The sequence below is a fragment of the Cupressus sempervirens genome, chromosome 4 (assembly GCF_028749045.1).
Source record: "Cupressus sempervirens isolate cs-2001-9-10 chromosome 4, ASM2874904v1, whole genome shotgun sequence".
Taxonomy (NCBI): domain Eukaryota; kingdom Viridiplantae; phylum Streptophyta; class Pinopsida; order Cupressales; family Cupressaceae; genus Cupressus; species Cupressus sempervirens.
This window is the reverse complement of record NC_143121.1, coordinates 697,057,376-697,078,362: the sequence shown is the minus strand read 5'-3', so window position 1 is coordinate 697,078,362 and position 20,987 is coordinate 697,057,376. Positions and strand designations below refer to the sequence as shown.

Below are 20,987 nucleotides of genomic sequence, written 5' to 3'. Positions count from 1 at the left end.
GGGAGGATGTATAGATCCCAAAAGGGTATCTTAATCAGGTTCTAGTTTCCCTAGTTGTTTGGGAAATATTGGAGAAAAATCCAAATTAGTTATTGGGATAAAATGAACCACAATTGTTAAGATGAACAATGATAATCATATCATTCATGGAATAAAATGGGGTTGTAGTAGAAATCATCTTTCTTTGCAAAATCTCATGTTTTAATTATTTGGCTGGAAAATTGCTCTTACTTGAAAATGCTAAGGAGTTGGCTTATTTCTAAATCGCCTATAAACAAAGGCTTCATTAAGGACATTTCAACTACATAATTAAGAACCCGTTTCAAATATCCACGAATTATAAAATTAAATTGAAATATATAATTTAGGAGCAATAGAATATAAAGGGATAGAAAATAAAAATTCTTAAGAGAAGTATACATATGTACAACCATTAAATTAAAGTAGTAGATTGCAAAAAGCTTACCAAATATGCAACCAACAAACCACATGTCCATAGTTGTGGAGTAAAGGGTATCTCCCAAAAGCATCTCAGGAGCCCCATACCAAAGGGTCATAATCTGTAGCAAGAAGCAAGGTATTAAAACAATGTCAAAATAATAGCTCAAATTGATTTGAACATAATAGAATTCCCTAGAACCTATGAACATATTTTCATGGTATTATGCAACTATTGATAATGTAGTTAAAGTTAATTAACAAACCTAACTAAAATTTGTAGTTGAACAAAAAATCTATGCATCAAAGTCCAACTAAAAAATAAATTAACTTAAATGAGCCCTAAAACTATGGTACTAGGGCATTAGTTCTTAGTTTAATAAGTTTATATATAGTCCATAAAGTTTAGTATGGGCTCATTACCTTTGGCATCTAGATTGACATTCATGTTACCCTATGTTAAATCCATGGTGTCCATGTCTTTCTAATTTTTTTAGTAATTTCCAATAGACCCTAAAGTACAAAATGATCTCTTTATCTCTAGCATCTAGATTGAAATTTGAGATAGCATATAGTGGCCTTTATTGCTTCAATTCTGATTAATCTTAAATAGTTATCAGCTAAGTAAGAAGAAAATAGAATCTAAAATCAAGATAAATTTTTTTAAAAACCATCCCACTTGATGGGTATATTTCTTGATAGGAATAGTGAATGTTCTTTCGAGCCCAAGATCTACAATTTTGATCAAACCCCTTTCTTGGTTCACCAATAGATTGTCAAGCTTCAAATCCTTGCACATTCTAATTATGCTTCAAATGAAATAGATTGAAAAAAAATAGCAATATTCAAAAGAAGTAAAAAATTTACAATCTAGGTTATACAAATGTGAGCACCTATGTATTACACCCCTACTATGGCAATAAGAAACACCCTTTCTTATCTAGTAGAAGAAGCTCTGCAATCCAACAATTAACTTACAACCATAGAAAGAATATAACAAATAAGAATTAAATTATTGAAACAAAATAAATTTTCTTCATGCAGCATTTGGAATAACCTAACTGAGAATTACATGAAATCTTGAAAAAATTAACAATATTCAACAATAGAGCTCCTTGGTTATTGATATAAAATTGTAATCCTTTCTCAATGTCTCATAGTTTAAAAGTTTCCATTTTTTTGTGAACATTGTCTATGCATACAAGAAAATTGCATGATGGTTACTTATTGATATAGTTAAATTAAAAGAAATTACCTTGATAATCTGGAGAGATAATTTCTTTTGTCCATGGTAATAACCAACAATATATTTCTTGAGATTAGAGTCCATGTATTGAAAAACCAAATACAAAAGGAGCTTATTATGTCTATGCTTTATAGGTTTCATGTCCAATAGCCTACGATAAAATACCAATTTATTGATATAGCTATTAAAAATATAATTTATTATCAACAAGTAATTTTTTCAAGGGAAGAAAACATTGGACTATGGTTTCCTTTTCACATAAATATACAGATATTTGTCAAAGTCAAAACTTTGGAACATGATTGTCTTTTTAAACATATTTAGAGATATTTATTAAAGTTGAAAATATTTGAATATGATTTCTTTTCATACAATGTGATAAAACATCTGATGAAGAATCAATTCACTATTTGTGAAGCCCAAAACTTTGATTTTATTTCTCACATTCATTCATTTTCCTATTGGAACATTCAATTCTAAATGCTTATCTAGCTCATCACTTAGTCTACAATGTATACTAAGAATTTAGTGGTTACCTTATAAGCTCAACAGGTAAACAGTTCTCACCGATCATTCCAGAGGATACCGAGTGAATGAGAAGTTCAACAGTGTTTATCGAGTGATAAAAGTAAACAAAGGACTTAGTGTTTACCAAGTGATAAAAGTAAACAAAGGACTCAGTTTTTACCAAGTGAAAAAGGTAAATGAAGGACTCAGTTTTCACCGAGCAAAGCAAGGTAAATGAAGATGTTAGTTTCTATCGAGTGACACTATGTCTACTGAGTCACCAATGGTTACCGAGTTCCAAGCAATGTTGTGTGGCTAGTATGAATTGAGCCTCTACTTCTACCGAGTGCATGATGATGCCAAGTAATATAGTGGATGCCGAGTATTAGAAGGTCACCAAGTCAGCTTGAGGAACCTGAGTTTTCTACTATCTGGCCAACTCTGTAATGTTTTGTTCACTTTTGTTTTGGCCGACCTTGCAATTGTAAATATTGGAATGGTGTATATGTAATGTATGATATCATTTTTGGAGAGGGAGTAAGATATGGATAAATGTATCAAGAGAGACATGTAATGTTTTGCGAATCAATAGAAGAACAGAATATTCAGCAAGGTCTACAAGGAGCAGAAAAGATTCATTAGTCACAAGAGGTGATCTATGCTTCAAGGATCTAATAAAAAAATCAAGTTTGTAAGTAGATACACTATTTCATCCTAACAGGTGAATCAGTTTTGTAAATCCTTTAACAAGGTAGACTTAACAGTCTTTGTATAAATCTCCTTACAGAGTGCATACTTTAGTGTATGTTTGTAAATCCGCTAACAAGGTGGACCTAGTAGTCCTCTATGCTCCTAATAGGTCAGATCATCAGAAGTGATCAATGTAAGCCTTAACCAGCCAACTTCATACTATAGTAACAAATTTTGGTGGGCATCATCCCCACGCTAGTTTTAATTTCTATTTGGAAGGTTTCTGGGTAACCAAAACTCTATGTACATGTGCAATGAATGATCAATATTTCATTTATTTAGTAGATTAGATGAATGAATGATTAATGGTTACAATGCTGAATTTCTTTAAAAGTTTTATAAGTTACTGATTCACCCCTCCCCTCTTAGTAACCTATCTTATCTTGAATATTTCCAAAAATTGGTATCAAAGCTTTGTGGTTCTTAGGATAAAGTTTGATAGCTTGAGCAAAGATCAAGGATAATGGAGATATTCAAACTTGACAAATCTATTGAAAATGAAAAGCTAGATCTAGAAATGGCCATGGCTCAACTCAAAGAAGCTAAGGAGCATCTTTCTCAATCTCTAAAGAGAAGGAAGAAACTTGTAAGACAAATGAATGATCATCAGTATATTGAAGAAAATATTGAAGACCTTTTACCGTCAAGCAATTCAAATGAAGCTAATGAAGCAATAAAGGAACTCCTAGCAAAGAATGGTTCACTGCAGGAAGAAGTAAGAAAGCTTAAAAGAGAACAAGAAATCCAATCAATTAGGCTATGTGAAGTTTTGGAATAGAGAAACAAGGCAAATGAAGACTTAGAGGCAAGAAATAATCAATCTCTTTAGCATGAAGATCTTGTAGGTCAACTATCTAATGCAAATGAAGAAATTATGAATCTAAGATCTGAGAATAAAAGTTTGAGAAATGATTTAATCACTGAAAGACAAATCAATGCAAGCTTACAAAGTGATCTGAGATCTGAAAGAAAAATCAATGAAAGTTTGGAAAATGACTTGATCACTGAAAGGCAAGTCAATAAAGAATGATGAAATCTCAAGCATACATGAATCAATGAAATCAACAAAATGAGTAGAATCTTCATAGACAAAAAGGTAAAGCTGATCCTGGATACAACGAAGAAGGTGAAACCTCCAAACAAGGTGCCCAAAGGAATCAAAGACCTACTTGTAATCATTATGGTAAGTTAGGTCATACATCAAACAAGTGTTGGAGCAATGGAAAAGGTAAATTCAATGGCAAATGCTACAATTGCAGTCAACATGGTCATAAAGCTAATAAATTCAATGATAAGCCAAAGTTTGAAGGAAATTGTCACAAATGCAAGAAGCATGGTCACAAGGCATTCCAATGCAAATCCAAATCATTCAATCTAGCTGAACAACTTGTTAAAGAAATCTTTGGATGGGACTACAATACTTGGTACACATATGTCATTATTGTGGAGAATATGGAAATGTTGGCAAAGAGTGTTCAAGGCATCACCTAAGGAAAAGGGATGCAACAGTACGATGTTATACATGTACAGAACTCGGTCATATAGCTAAAAATTGCATGAATATTAGAAGAATTGAAGATGAAATGAAAGCTAAAGTTGAAAACATTCGGAAACAAATGAGGCAATAGTGGATTCCAAAATCTATTGAGCAAGACAGTTCAAGTGATGGCAATGTCACTCATGAGGTGGGCGACTCCATCATTTCCAACTAGATTCATAAAGAATCTAAAACTGTATCATCAAGCTATATCTAGAGTAGTTCCAAATGCAACTAAGCAAATAGATCAAATCAGCATTCTAGATACAGAAACATCAAAGGAAAAGTATCTTTCGCCGAGTTGCATCTACCAAGGAAAGTCGGTTGAAGACCTTACCGAGCTAGATCGAGAATAACTAAAAGTTTTGTTTGACCACCGAGTTGCAAGGATCTACGGAGTCAATAAATGATAGATTGGAAAGCACTATGTCATCATAGCTACCTTTGTACTGAGCATTAATGACAATATTTTTGTCAAAAGGGCATTATTTGATTTCATTCTTCATCGTTATTTTAGAGCAAAGAAATTTCCAGTGAATCTAGAGAAAATTCCAAGCAATTTCAAGCAATTTTTAAGTAGAGAATTTGTTCAAGATTTTCTTATACTTACTGAGTGGCTATGGCATCCATAAGCACTAGTAGCACCAAGGCAAAGAGGGGTTCAGAAATGCTAGTAAAGGGTACAGAATGGAATGTGCCCCAATTCAAAATTGTTCGGGCTATTGCAAAATCACTCAACTCAAATGGAGCTCAATCATGAATTCCACCTAAGGTACTTCTTATCAATGATATTTTTACTCATTTCAAATGTTCTATTCAAGAAATTGGAAACCTAGAAATGAACAATACCCTAGGTGAAATGAGTATAAATGGCTCTTTGAAATCTGAATTCAAGCATCTTGAAACCAAAGGCTTGAGTCATATCTTGCATATGCCTAGAAAATTTCAAACCAAATGGATTAGGTATTTTTTGAGTTAGGTGCATAATGGGCAATTACGATTAGAGCAGCCAGTGTTACTCACAAAGAAGACTATTCACAAAATCACAGGTCCCCCTATGCTCAGCAAAGCTAAAGCCACCAAAACCCTAGGTTGGGAGGAGTTATAGAAGCAAACCCTAGTTGAGTGGGATGGTAGAGGTTTAAAGGTCAACACTGTATCAGATGTCAAACTAAGATTTGGCATTCATGTAATTTCCCACAAAATCTATAGCTCTAGTTGACTGAATAGTGTACCTTGTGAAGCTGTGGATTTGGCCTTCAAAATTGTAGAGAAAAACCTTGAATTTGATCTGTAGGAAGTATTGTTGAGACAATTGAATAAAAATATCGATAGTATAAGGACTTCCAAGAATAACCCTTGTAAATTTGGTTCTCTATATATCTATTTATTTTCTACGTTCAAAAAATGTTTCCATCTAAAGGAACATTTATATGGAGAAAAGACATTCCAATTTTGTATTGGATAAATGAGTTCATAGTAGAGATGGGTGAAAATTCTGACAAAGTCATTGATAACTATTTTGAAGACTTCAAGGAAAGAATTAATAATAGGTTCCGAATTCCTCCAAAACTAGTTGAAGATTATAGAGATGATGTATGCTTTATGGTTGACTATGACAAGGTATACATTCAGGTTGTCAGATCCTGAGTTGCATGGGTGAAAACTCTTCCCTATGAGGTAAATATTGATGAAGCTAGAGAGATCATAGAAGCACTGGTAAATGAGTTAGTAGACCCAAGGCAACCAATTTTTGGAACTTATGATGAAGCAAAAGCCAGAATTAAGCTTGAAATCAAGCTACCAAAGGCCATAAGCAAAGGCAAGAGGAAGATAGCCAAATTAAAAGCTGCTACCAACCCTCTTATGCTAATAGAAGAAAAAGGTGAGGAAGAAGGAGATAATGAAGAAGAAGGAGGAGAAGAAGAAAAAGAAGAACAAGAATCTGAAGAAGAACCATCAAAGAAGAAAGGTAAGGTAATCATTACCAAACCTAAGAAGAAGCCTACTATGGTATTCACCAGAAGGACCAGAAAAGGAAAGCAGGAACCTATACTGGTTAGGCCTACACCCACATTTGAGGAAAGGCTTAAACAATTAGAAGCAGGAGCTGGCATCATAAATTTCAAGGCATTGAAATTTGAAACAAGAATAGATGCTGGGAAAATGCAGATTGAGGAACTCGTACTCAACAAGATGGGTAAATGGAAATACTCCCTAGACCAGCTTACCTCCTAAATCTCAAAAGAACTATTGGAGAGATTGCAAATGAGATGAGAGTCAACCACCTAAAATGTAAAAGACATATATGAGCAATCTCTGAAGAATCTCAGACCAAGTCTCACTGGAGCAAAAATAAAGACTGAAATGAAAAAGAATGAAGGTAAAATGATGATCAGATTTCACACCTATTTGATTATAATCAAGGACATTGAGCATGTTGTAAATGATGCTACAAACATGTGGAAGAATATCTATCATCCGCAAAAGCCTAGTAAAGATCCAGTTGAGATCAAGGATGATGACAGGAGTGACAGTGATGATATTAATGGCACTCCATCCATCACAGTCTCACCAGGAGAGCTGCATACACTAATGGAAGAAGACAAGGAGGAAGAAGGAATGGAGGAAGAAGTTGAAGAGGAAGATAAGGAGGAAGATGATCCAGTAAAAATTGTTGCAGCAGTTATTGCATCCCTTCCTCACTCTCTACCAAAAACTATTTCATCCACTAAGGAGATAGGTTCTACAAGTGAGATTGTGAGCACAACTACCACATTAATTGCTCAATCTTCATCGACCTCCTCCCAGCTCCAGGTACCTAAAATAGTTGTACCAAGCACTTCATCTACCGAGCTGACTATTACTTCTTCAGCTACCGAGCCAACCTCCTCAGCTCCATCATCATCAGTCAGAATAATAGTAAGTTCCACAATTTTATCTTCATCAATTCCAGTGAGTTCTATAAATTTTTCAGCATTATCTACATCTACTTCAAATCCAATTAGTTTAGATACTGCTATACTGAGTGTATCATCATTTTTGGGAAGTATTCTACTTTTTGATCTAGTAAATACTTCTATTGGCACTCAATCCTCAAGTCCTATCCTAGTTTTTACTACTAGTCCTTCCATCTCCACTATTGTGTCTATTCCTAAGGTCAAACCAGTCATCAAAGAAGTCAAACAAAAGCATCCATTAAGACTTCTAATCAATGGAAAGGAAATTCTAGAAGATATTGACTTAGACACAGAGATACTGATTCCAAAAATTGACTATGAAAATGCTACCATTGAAGAGATGAGGTTTGCTACTCAACTAAGAGAGATGAAGGCTATGCAGAAGGAGTTAAGGTCTGAAAGGGATAAGTAATACAGAATAATTGAGAATGACAAAAATATAATTATATATTCTATACGTGTTGAAGTAGATTCTACTCAACACATTTTGATTCAGTTAGAAGAGGTTGTAAATAAATTCAACGAGGACACCTCTAGTCAAGAAAAATTGATTGAAAAGGCTAAAAGGAAATTTGATAATAAGGTGCTTCAGCACATTGCTCAGCACATTGCAATAAAATAGGTAGAATTGTCCAAAATTTTGGTCAATCTTGAAAATTCCTTTAATAATGTAACTTCACTTTTTGCCGAACTTTGTGATGTTACCGAGTACACCAAGGAGATCAAATAAAAATTGAATAACATTGATGAGGATATGAAGGTTAGTGCCTAAATGCTGCAACTTGACCCCAATACAAGTTCATCCAATCATTTCAAAATCAATTTTTTGTCATAAAAGTAGGCAGAATTATTGAGAGAGGAAGCAAGGATTAGGTCTACCTTGATTGACATTCAGAATATGATCCTTCCGATCATGGACACAATGCAGAAACACATTGTCTACTAAAAAACATTGATCCACGACAATAATTTTTCACTTGCAAATTATTTGATTGAAATTTCTGCTGAAGTTCAAATAGCACTATCCACCTACACAATTTTGCAAGAAAATTGGGATAAGACTTTGGCTCTTATTCTCAAGGTACACTCTGAGTTTATCTCTCATTTTGGTGTCTCTGTGTAAATACAAATTGTGTAATTTGACATTATTGTCAAAAGGGGGAGATATATATAAATAAGGAAGCCATGTGTAAAGACAGAGATATTTGTAAATACTTTGTGCATATTGTATGGGGGAGATATATGTAAATCAATACATCAAAGTTTGCACATAGGTTTTTGCTCATAAGTGTTTTTGTCACTAATGACAAAGAGGGAGATTGTTGGAATTATGGTATATTTGTCATTAGTGCAAACACTTATTCAATTCTAAAGACTTATCTAGCTCATCACTTAGTCTACAGTGTATACTGAGCATTCAGTTGTTACCTTATAAGTTCAGCAGGTAAATAGTTCTCACTGAGCATTCCAGAGGATACCGAGTGAATGAGAAGTTCAACAGTGTTTACTGAGTGATAAAAGTAAACAAAGGACTCAGTGTTTACTGAGTGAGAAAAGTAAAAAAAGGACTAAGTTTTTACCGAGTGATAAAAGTAAACAAAGGACTCAGTGTTTACTGAGTGAAAAAGGTGAATGAAGGACTCAGTGTTCACCGAGCAAAGCAAGGTAAATGAAGAAGTTAGTTTCTACCGAGTGACACTATATCTACCGAGTCACCAATGGTTACTAAGTTCCAAGAAATGTTGTGTGGCTAGTATGAACTAAGCCTCTACTTCTACTGAGTGCATGATGATGCCAAGTAATGTAGTGGATGCCGAGTAATGTAGTGGATGCCAAGTCAGCTTGAGGAACTCGAGTTTTCTACTATCTGGCTGACTCTGTAATGTTTTGTTCACTTGTGTTTTGGCTGACCTTGCAATTGTAAATATTGGAATGGTATATATGTAATGTATGATATCATTTGTAGAGAGGAATTAAGATATGGATAAATGTATCAAGAGAGACATGTAATGTTTTGCGAATCAATAGAATAACAAAATATCCAGTAATGTCTACAAGGAGCAGAAAAGATTCATCAATCACAAGAGGTGATCTATACTTCAAGGATCTAATTAGAAAATCAAGTTTGTAAGTAGATACACTGTTTCATCATAATAGGTAAATCAGTTTTGTAAATCCTTTAACAGGGTAGACTTAATAGTCTTTGTATAAATCTCCTAACAAGTGCATACTTCAGTGTATGTTTGTAAATGGTCTAACAAGGTGGACCTAGCAGTCCTCTATGCTCCTAACAAGACAGATCATCAAAAGTGATTAATGTAAGCCTTAACCGGCCAACTTCATACTGCAGTAACAAAGTTTTGTGGGCATCAATCCCACCCCAATTTTACTTTCTATTTGGAAGGTTTCTGGGTCACCAAAACTCTGTGTACATGTGCAATGAATGATTAATATTTTATTTATGTAGTAGATTAGATGAATGAATGATGAATGGTTAAAATGTTGAATTATTTAAAAAGTTTTATAAGTCATTGATTCACCCATCCCCTCTCAGTAACCTATCTTATCTTGAATATTTCCAGCATTGCCTACTATTCTCCAAAAGTTATATTATATTTTAAATTGAATTGATTAATATTTAAAATTGTTGTGATTAATTATGCATTATAATATAAATGATTAGGTTTTAACAACAGAATAAAATATATTATAATGAATATAAAAGTGTAACAACGAGAGCCTCTTCAACCACATAAGGGACTGGAAACCTATGTAATGTCTAAAAATATTTGCAATATATTATTTCAACATAATGGGAAAAAATGAGCTTTTCATTTGGTGAAAATATTTACATAGGTAGGTCCTTCTGAACCAGGCCAAAGGATCTTCAAAAAAATTATTTTCTATTGCAGGGTCATCGCTTAGCTTGCAAATTTCCTTCAAATTAAAATTTATGGGTTACCCAAGAGTTCTAATCTCTATTTGGATACCTTTTTAATTTAGATTAAGTTGTTGTTATTATTATTATTACATTATTATTATTATATTGGTTTTTTATGTAAAAATGACAATTTTGACAATACAACTTATTTACAAAGAGAATTCGACAAATAATTTACATAATGGCTAGAAAAATTAGAGAAAGTTATAATTAATTAAGATCAAGCACTATGATCATAAGTAAATCCTATTATAAACAAGAGTATCCTAAATGCATTGGGTCTATTCATAACATATTTCTTATAGCCAACTATTTCAAAAAATTTGAGGGGAAAGCATGGTAGCATGCACAAAGACTGTCACCCACAACTTAGCCCTAGAGTAGAACAACCATCCAAGTCTTCAACCCTATGGCCTACAAGAAAACCAACTTGGTGTGGGCTACTTAATTTAGGGAACCAATACTATTGTATCTTCCAAAGAATAAAAATAGTAATTACGAATTCTAGATGAATTGGTAATCGATTCTGGAATAATCTATTTTTATGATTCTGAAGAAACTTACTAAATTTATACATGTATATATGTATATTGCTGGTTACTTTTCAAAATTTCTTGATTCAATGGACAATCCTCTTGATCGATCCTTTATTAATGGTCTGAAGTGTTGATCTTTTCTTATTCGATTTGATGATTTTCATATTTAACTTCTTATTCACTTTGATTTTTCTTGATTAAAAGGAAAATGAATTTACTTTACCAATTTTCTTTGAAAAGACCTTGAAAGGCTTTTTGCAAAAGAGTGAATAAAATATAGGAGACAAATGTTGGAATATTCAAATATGGAAAGAGTACTTATGAGAGAGGGGGTGAATCATAAGTATCAAACTTTAGCCAATAAAACTTTTAACTGAAAGTAAGTTGCATGCATGTAAATATATCAAATAAACATGTAACAAAACTCATGCATCAATAACTCATAACACCAGAATTTTGGTAACCCGAAAACCCTCCAGGAATAAGAAGGTAAAATTAGGGTGGGGATGATACCCACAAAAATTTATTGCAGCAATATTGTTCAACCACTTTTGATGGTTTTCCTTGTTAAAGGCCTGCCCTGTTAAAGGCTTTACACTATATTAATAGTGACCTGGTTAGAGGATTTAAAAATAGTTAACATGAAGTGTCACCCGGTTAAAGGATTTTAATCACCTAATCAAAAGGATCTTACAAAATAGCTATAAAGCTAACCTAACACCATAGGATTTTTATTCTAATACAATTGCTAGAGAGTATTAGATACAATAAACTTGATAGATTACAATCCTTGATTGCTGAATGCAGGCTCCTTTTTCGCCTTCTCTTGATCTTGATCCTTTGTGATCTGATAACCCTTGCTTCTGAAAAAAAAATTTCTTATGAACCCTTATATGTCCTTCCATATATGTACAATGAAATTTCATCTTCCTTATAAAGACTTCAAAGACTTAGGGTTTGATTTGGATCTACGATCCATATTGAATCTCAATTTCCCGCTCAATACTTGTTTTATTTACTGATTGGTTGCATGCCTTTATTATTTTTCTTATTGGCTGCATGTGAGTTGCACGGGTAAAATAAAAGATTCTATTATATCATTAAATCCCTTGAAGTTTACCTTCTGTTGGTTGCAAAAATTGTTTGCATCATAGTTTGTGCAATTTCAAACTTTTATGCTCATCTACTGAGTTACTCAGCTCCTGAAGTATTTCTGATACTCAGTAAATGTTGTTTCTTGGATAGCTCAGCACCTAAACAAAACTATATCACTCGACACATGTTGTACTCGGCACTTGTTATCACTTGACACTTGCTATCACTCAGCACTTGTTATTACTTGGCACTTGTTATCACTCGACACTTGTTATTACTTGGCACTTGTTATCACTCGGCACTTGTTATCACTCGGCACTTTATCTTACTTGGCACTTACTTTTGATCTTGGTTAAGTGTATTGACACTCAGTTGTCAAATTTATTCTTTACGCTAACAATCTTCGCCTTTGACATGAGTGGCAAAAACACTTAATTAAGATCCATGTGACTCAGTAATTTATCCTTCATTCAAAATTTGCTCCCAAAATTTTCTATCTCCCTCTTTGCTATCTCCCCCTTTTATCATACTTATCAAAATTTTCTATCTCCCCCTCTTTGACACTTATGTCAAGGGTCTTACAATGAAATGCCATACTTAGCCAAAAATGTGCTATTTACTTCAAGGAGTACCTTCAAAGCTGCATCCCAACTTGCTAATGTGACATCCAATGTCTTATGCTGGATGGCAATCTCTGCTGTTAGGTGTACAATTCTATTAGATGAAGAAAGATTGGGGTCTTTCTTGAGGACTATCTCTGCATTTATTTGCTCCTTGTGAAGTAATTCCAAATGAGGAGTAATTGAGGATTGAATTTGTATCAATTTTGCTTTTATGGTTGCCTCCTCTGCTGCTAAGACAGCTAACTCTCTTTGTGTGTGAAGCGATTGGACAAAATGCTTCTCACTCTGAGCTGGATCTGTGGGGAGTTGCATGCTAGAAATTTTCAGATTGTTTTCCAAGCTCAGTATTTTCTGGCTAGTGTCCTGTGTGAATGTGGAAAAATCATACAAGTTGTTGTACAGGGAAAAGATGTTTCCTAGTACAATTTTAACTGTTATAACTTTCTTTGCCAGTTCTTCTTTAGACAGTGCTATATCACCAGCTATTTTACTATTTACTTTACCTTGGAACTTCTTTTCTGACCATTCAAGCAATCTAACATTTGTTTCCTGGACTTCATTAGTCACTTGGTCAACTATATTAGATAGTTTTTCCATAATTGGTCTTGACTCATCCGGAGATTGTAAGCAAAAAGCTTCTATGAATATATCTTTAATTTCATTCAATGTAAGCTTATGCTTGTATTCCTTTCTTAGTGCTTCTTGTCTCCTTCTTTTGTCTAATGCACTCTAAATTTCATTAATCTTTTCTTCAGTAAGATATCTAGATTCATAATATGGGATCTTTATTTCTTCATCAAGCTCAGGAACTCCATAGTGAAGTTTCCTAACTGCCTTTGATGAGCTCGAGCCTGGTGTCCTGATTTGCAACTGTAATCCATCTGTGCTCGGCTACTGAAGATTTTGTGTTGGAGTACTAGATTTTGGTAATGCAACTAGTGTTTTTATTGCAGTCTCCTCCTTCTTCTTTGTCTCATCTTTTTCTTTAGCTTGAATATCCCTTTTATGATTGCTAGGTGGGGTTGAACTTGTTGGTTGTTCAGATGTTTCTTTTATTTCCCCTGCTGCTGTACTCAGCACTTGGAGTGTATAAGTGACTATACTTGGTGGAGGTGGTGGTGGAAGGAATAGAATACCAGTATTTTGTATGGTCAAAGGTGGAACTTGTGCTTTTACCTTGACTTCTAGATTCTGTAATTCATCAACACTGACCAATACAGGATTTGAACTTAATTTTTCTACTAGTGATGATTGGTCAAGGATTTCCAAATCCTCTGCAGTTAATGGATTGATGTTTAGATTTGAAGTATCTGTAACATCCTTTATTTTTATGATATCTACAGGTGTGATGGTGGCATGAGGAGGACTAGGAGGAGATACCTGTATGTCTTGCATACTTTGATCTTGTGGCTCAGCCATATCTTTCTCTTCCTCTTTCTCCTCATTATGTGCATCTTCTTCCTTTTCTTCTTTACTCTTCTCCACTAGTTCCTTCTCTTTTTCTTTGGTTTCTGATACTTTCTTTTCCTTTGTCTTGGAAATTGCCTCTGCCTTATATTCTTAATTATATACATCTTCAATTTTATTGTAAACTATTTTCCACAATCTTGTGGATTTAGTAACTACCTCTTCAATTTTATTCTACAATATGCTGAATGCTCTATACTTGGGAGTGAATATGTTATTATGCCTTTTTATGGCATTTATTATTTGATCTTTAGTCAAATCAGGCAACAATCTTGCTAATGTTGACTCCCTTATTTCTTTTTCCATTTGTAAACAAAAATGCCATTTATCCTTTACAATTTTATACAATTCTCTTGGCATAGATTCATCTAATTCTAGAGGTGTGTGCTTATACTCAGCCATCATAGCATACACAGATTCCTCTAATTTATTTTTCTCTTCTTTGGTGAGCTTACAAAATTTTTGGTTCTTTAGACCTTTTAAATCATTATTTCTTATTTTTGAACATAATTTATCAACAACAGTCTGAGGTTTGTGTCTTACCACTTGAAATTGACTATTGTCCTCTGACTCTGTTTTCTCCTCATTTGTTTCAGGCTGGGGAACAAATTTCCTTTTCTTTGACTCAGCAACAGTCTTCTTTGACTCTTTCTTCTTTCCTTTTGCCTCCTCTTGGGCTCTTTGTGCTGCAGCCCTTGTGGTAGGTCTCTTTGGTGCAGGGGCAGCTACTTTCCTCCCCTTGGATTTAGGAGCAGAAGGAGTTGTGATCTTTCTCTTAACTGGTGCTTCCTTGGCTTCTTCTACCTCAGCACTTTCCTCTTTGTCTTCTCCTAACCCTTGAGTCTGACCTTGAAGTTTATCTCCTTCTTCTTCAATGTCTTCTCCCTCTTCTCCTGTTGTTCCTTCTTCTTCTTCCACACCAAATTTTCTTTTGATTTGTCTCACCATTTTCTCTTTCTTCTTTACTACTGAAGTAGTCTTCAAATCTGTTATCACCTTTGATTTGACAACATCATAGGTTCCAATTTTTTTTGCATTTTTATCAGCTTCTTCTGCAAGTAGAGTTGTTATTGATGCAGAGGCTTGATCAACATCAAGTTCATAACCTAGTGGCCTAAGCCATCTTATTCTAGGTATAACTACTTGTATGTAAGTATAATCTATATTTACAAGAAAACAAATATCTTTTTTATATTTCTTAGTCAATGAGACTAGAATTCTCATTCTTTTTTTTATGGACTTTTTGAAGTCCTCAAAATAACTAGTCATTTGGGCATCAAAATTTTCACCCATCTATTCAATGTATCCATTAATTTGTTCAACAATTGTTTTATCTAGATTCCATCTTACCTTACCCATAGAAGGAAATTCTTTCATCAGATAGAAAAACATGCACATCTAAACTGATCCAAATTTGCATTGAGCTCCCTTGCTCTTCCTTATAGCTACCAGATTTTCATTAATCTGTTGAAACATGAGCTTTGCCAAATCATAAGTGTGATCCCTTTTGATTATCTTGTATGCAACATCAACTGGTATACAAGGTACACTATTTAACCTACTTGATTGATAGAATTTATGTGAAATGATTCTTATAGAAAAATCTAGTAGGGGATTTGTAAATGTGTTGATAGTAATTCCTCTATTGTTCCATTTGGCACCTGTATTTTTCTCTATTACTTCCCTTTTGTCACTTCACAGGGTCTTTGGCCGATCTAGGGTTGGAATACCAATAACCCTATGAATAGTTTTCTTGGTGAATTTTACTAGCCCTGACTCTAACCAAAAAGCTCTGTCATGTATTCGGCTCAAAACTATCTGTACCCATTCAGTTTTGAAAACAGTCGAAAATGCTAGGGTTTTGGTCAATCCTTTTCTTTCAATTATTGAAAACTCATTTTTCAGTACTTTGTTTTCACATAGTTTATCATATGCATTATGAATTTCTAAGTCTCCTATGGCACCTATTTTGCAATTATAACATTTGCGAACATCTTGGACCATAACAAATTTATTTGGAATAACTAATAATGCACCTGTAGGATCATTCTTGTATGCTACTTCTGGAATGGGCTTAAATTCAGGTTGTTTACCTTTGTTGTTGACCAACTGAAGTTCATGACTCTCTATACCGTTAGTGGTTCCTGAGCTAGATGCGATTGTTTTCCAAACTAGGGTTTATAATTTAAACAATTTTATAAGTCGTACATAGCTCGGCACTTAAGTAAAATACCTTAAATTAATGAAATTTGTCTTGAATCGCTATTGAAATCTTCACAAATGGCTTATGAGCTGATCTTGATCTTCTCCACTCTTTTTTGGCTTTGCTTCTTGTTCGAATGGTGGGAAAATGATCAAAAATTGGATTTATGTACCCTTCAAAATAGAGTATTAAATGCTTAGTACGCTACCAACTGTCTACTCGGCACTTGAAAGGTTTCGTCATGACTCGGCTCCCATTGTGTTTTACTTTACTCGGCTCCTATTGATATTTCATAGCTCAGCATCAACTATCAACTCGGTCATTGTTAGCAACTTGGCTCCTGAAGGCAACTTTGACATATCTTCAAAGAGTTATCAATTTTGACTTAGCATCTTTATTTATGCTGATTTCATTTTTGCAGTTCTTATATGTCTTGGGACTGATCTATGATGTAACTTGGTTTATCAATCCCTCACACTTGTTCTTTGCTTAATTTGATGAAGTGTGATCAATTGACCTATTGGGTGAAGTGATCTCTGTACTTGATGTGCTAGACTCATCTTTCTTCCTCCATGTCTTATTCATTTCACTTCTGATATGTCCAACATCTATCTTTTCCTTTCCATTGCTAAACTCAAAACTTGATGCTTTTGACCTTGTTGGGCAATTTCTGCTAACATGACCAGTTTTTAAGCAACTAAAACATGTGGTTTGACTCAACCATCTTTCGTAGTTTCCTCTAAAATGTGTTCTTATGCATTTTTGTGGGATATGTCCATATTCTTGACAATAGTGACAACTGTACCTGGTGTTGTAATCCCAAAATTCACAGTTTGATGTCTTTGCTGGTTGATTTACTATCCACATAGGTTTTGATCTGCATTCAAATGCCCTATGTCCATATTTTTTGCAATTATAACAATGTCCATCAAATCTTTGAGTCCTTGTGACATTGGATTTGCAATTTTGTGTCATATGTCCTTGCATGTTGCACTTGTGACAGAAACTTTTGGGTATGTTTGATTGATTGAATCTTGTACTCCTGCACACATTAGTTGTATGTCCCTTCGTATTAAATAAATGACAAGTGGGTTTTGAATTCTTACCTTTATCACTTATTTGTTCAGCACTCTTTCAATATTCTCCAACTTTAGTGCTATTGTATCCTAGTCCTAATGTATCATGGGCAGATTTTGGTGATTTCAGCAACTGTTCAAAATACTTGATTGCTTCACTTGATTTGTTGAGATTCTCTACTACCTCTTTTTCTCTATTCAATTCATTCTACATTTGTTCATTTTGCATCTTCAAGCTAGAGATCTCAATATCCTTGACATTGAGTTCATGATGAAGCTTCATCATTTGGGTAAGTGTATCCATCTGCATGTTTGAGATCCTTGTCAATTAAGTACATTTTTCTTCAAGTCTGTTTGGAAGATTCCTTTTGTCATTTTCCATCATGACCTTATCATCAACTGCTCTTTTCTTTTATTCACTAATTTCACATATCATTATAGCCTATGATTCATGTTCCATCTTGAGAGTTCTTATCTCATCTGCTTAAATTTTATTTTTCTCCATCAGTTCTGCTATTGCTGCATCAAACTCCTTAGTGTCACCACTGGAAAATATGTTGGTGGTATCAATCTTCTTGTAGTGTATATCATTTTCAGCTATGGTTAGATCTTTCCTCTTTTTTAATGAGTTTCTCAATTTTTTTCTGAATTCCTCCAAGCTATGCAGAGCAAGTTGCACATCTATCACCTGATTTTCAATGATCTTCCCAAGTTTGAAAGCTTCCATCTTTAGATCTTTCCCTCCAAGATGTTAGGCTTTTCCTTGTGAGAACTTGACTAACTCTGATACCAATTGTTGGAATATTCAAATATGGAAAGAGTACTTATGAGAGGGGGGGTGAATCATAAGTATCAAACTTTAGCCAATAAAAATTTTAACTAAAAGTAAGTTGCATGCATGTAAATACATCAAATAAACATGTAACAAAACTCATGCATCAATAACTCATAACATCAGAATTTTGGTAACCCAAAAACCCTCCAGGAATAAGAAGGTAAAACTAGGATGGGGATGATACCCAAAAAAATTTACTACAACAATATTGTTCAACCACTTCTAATGGTTTGCCCTGTTAAAGGCCTGCCTTGTTAAAGGCTTTACACTATATTAATAGTGACCTGGTTAGAGGATTTACAAACACTTAACATGAAGTGTCACCTAGTTAAAGGATTTTAATCACCTAATCAAAAGGATCTTACAAAATAGCTGTAAAGCTAACCTATCACCATAGGATTTTTATTCTAATACAATTGCTAGAGAGTATTAGATACAATAAACTTGATAGATTACAATCCCTGATTGCTCAATGCAGGCTCCTTTTTCGCCTTCTCTTGATCTTGATCCTTTGTGATCTGATAACCCTTGCTTCTGAAAATATATTTTCTTATGCACCCTTGTATGTCCTTCCATATATGTACAATGAAATTTCATCTTCCTTCTAAAGACTTCAAAGACTTAGGGTTTGATTTGGATCTACGATCCATATTGAACCTCAATTTCCTGCTCAATACTTGTTTTATTTATTGATTGGTTGCATGCCTTTATTATTTTTCTTATTGGTTGCATGTGAGTTGCACGGGAAAAATAAAAGATTCGATTATATCATTAAATCCCTCAAAGTTTACCTTCTGTCGGCTGCAAAAACTAAACAATTTGCATCATAGTTTGTGCAATTTCAAACTTTTATGCTGATCTACTGAGTTACTCAGCTCCTGAAGTATTTTTTATACTCGACACATGATGTTTCTTGGATAGCTCGACACCTAAACAAAACTGTATCACTCGGCACATGTTGTACTCGGCACTTGTTAACACTTGGCACTTGTTATCATTCGGCACTTGTTATCACTCAACACTTGTTATTACTCGGCACTTGTTATCACTCGGCACTTTATCTTACTTGGCACTTATTTTTGATCTTGGTTAAGTGTATTGACACTCAGTTGTCAAATTTATTCTTTAAGTTAACAACAAAAAAAAACCTTTCTTAGATAATTCTTGAATTGCAATTGATGATTTCACTGCAAATCTTCTAAATGAATGGTTATACAGATAGTTCCATTATATGATGTTTTTTATGCCTTCAAAGATTCCAAAATACTAATATCTTGCAAATGAGAAATCAACAATCTCACAAAAGTAGATCAACTAATTTGATGCCCTTGTTAGGCTCAAAGATTAATTGAGATAATAAAAAACAAATTGTTTAGATAGTTATATTAAGAATACTCAATCCAAAAAAAGAAATCTTTAGCTAGTTCTACATTTAGAAGTCAACATGACTCACAGATTATTTCATAGTGGAATCTCGTAGGCAACATGATTTTATTTATAATTATGTGTGTGTGTATAGATTGCAATCTTCAAAAAAAAGTGATCAAAAGGAGTGACGAGTATGTTATTTATGCCAACAGAAACAAGCTGGTGCAGATAGGAATATAGCTCAACACAAAAGAAGAAATAGGTGTCGGTGGAGAAATAAGTGGAACACAAAGCTTTGATTAGAATGGAGCTAGATGTAGATCAGACTGATCAAAGAACTAATAACTCGATGAGATAACCCAGTTTACAAATAGCAATAGAAGTCTTAAAATTTGATATACGGGATGAGAATATCCTATCCAAGCAAAGAAATTACGATACAGAACCCAAATTTATGACATTTGTAGAAATGTGGCCACTAAATGTACTCCATCATATCATGCGCAATCTCTAAATACAAAATTGGAAAAAATCCAAATCAGACATCTGTTGAAGTGTTTCTTCTTACCTATATCAAGATCATACATAGAAAGAAATTTTCCTTTGAGGCACTCTATTTTATTGATATGAAAATTAAAAACAAAATTTGAGTACCCATTTTATTGCTGATATTTTTCAAATTGGTAGGGCTTGTTTGAAGTAGGGGGGAAAGATGGATTAGTTTTGAAACTTACCTAGCTAAAAGATGAAGATATTAATACTATTGTTAATGTTATCAGATTATTTAATGAAGTGGTCATGAAGAACCAACCTGCTATTGAGAGATGATCCCAAAACATCAATAGCTATTAAACCCTTTTTTAGGAACTGACATAAAGAAAGCTAGGATAAGAGAAGAATGGAATCTAAACTCCAAACACCTATATAATGCTAGAGTTCCTACAGAGTAACCTGGTCAATATTGCTACTAAACAAGAGTTTACAGCCTAATCTAGAGACTCCTTCTAGAGGTTGAAATATTTCAAGAATCAAGGTGTCAAAACTAGAGCCATACTTAATTGGATCAGCCATGGTAATAAGGGTGATAGATACTTCTTTCAGATCCTCAAATCCAAAGAAGCTACAGAGAGGATTGAGTCTATTCGGAATGAAGGGAAAGAAGTTAACTCACAAGATGAAATTCTTCTGGCCTTTGCACAATTTATATAAGAAACTCTTCATTTTTTAAGATGTTGGACTGGAAATGGAAAATGCGAGGACAAAACTTAGTGGAATCATTCCTAAAAAGGTATTTACTAAAGAGACAACTATGCTTGACAAACCTATATAACTGTGGATGAAAACAATGCTATTTAGAATATGAGTGATGAAAAGGCCACTAGGCTGAATGGAATCCTAGTAGAGC

The 20,987-nt window shown here is 33.9% G+C and overlaps 1 pseudogene; it reads right to left on the bottom strand.

The window, feature by feature from the left end:
- Window positions 1-227: 227 nt before the first annotated feature.
- The window catches only part of LOC149563183 (cyclin-dependent kinase B2-1-like), a 51,402-nt pseudogene continuing 30,642 nt past the window's right edge, over window positions 228-20,987 (bottom strand).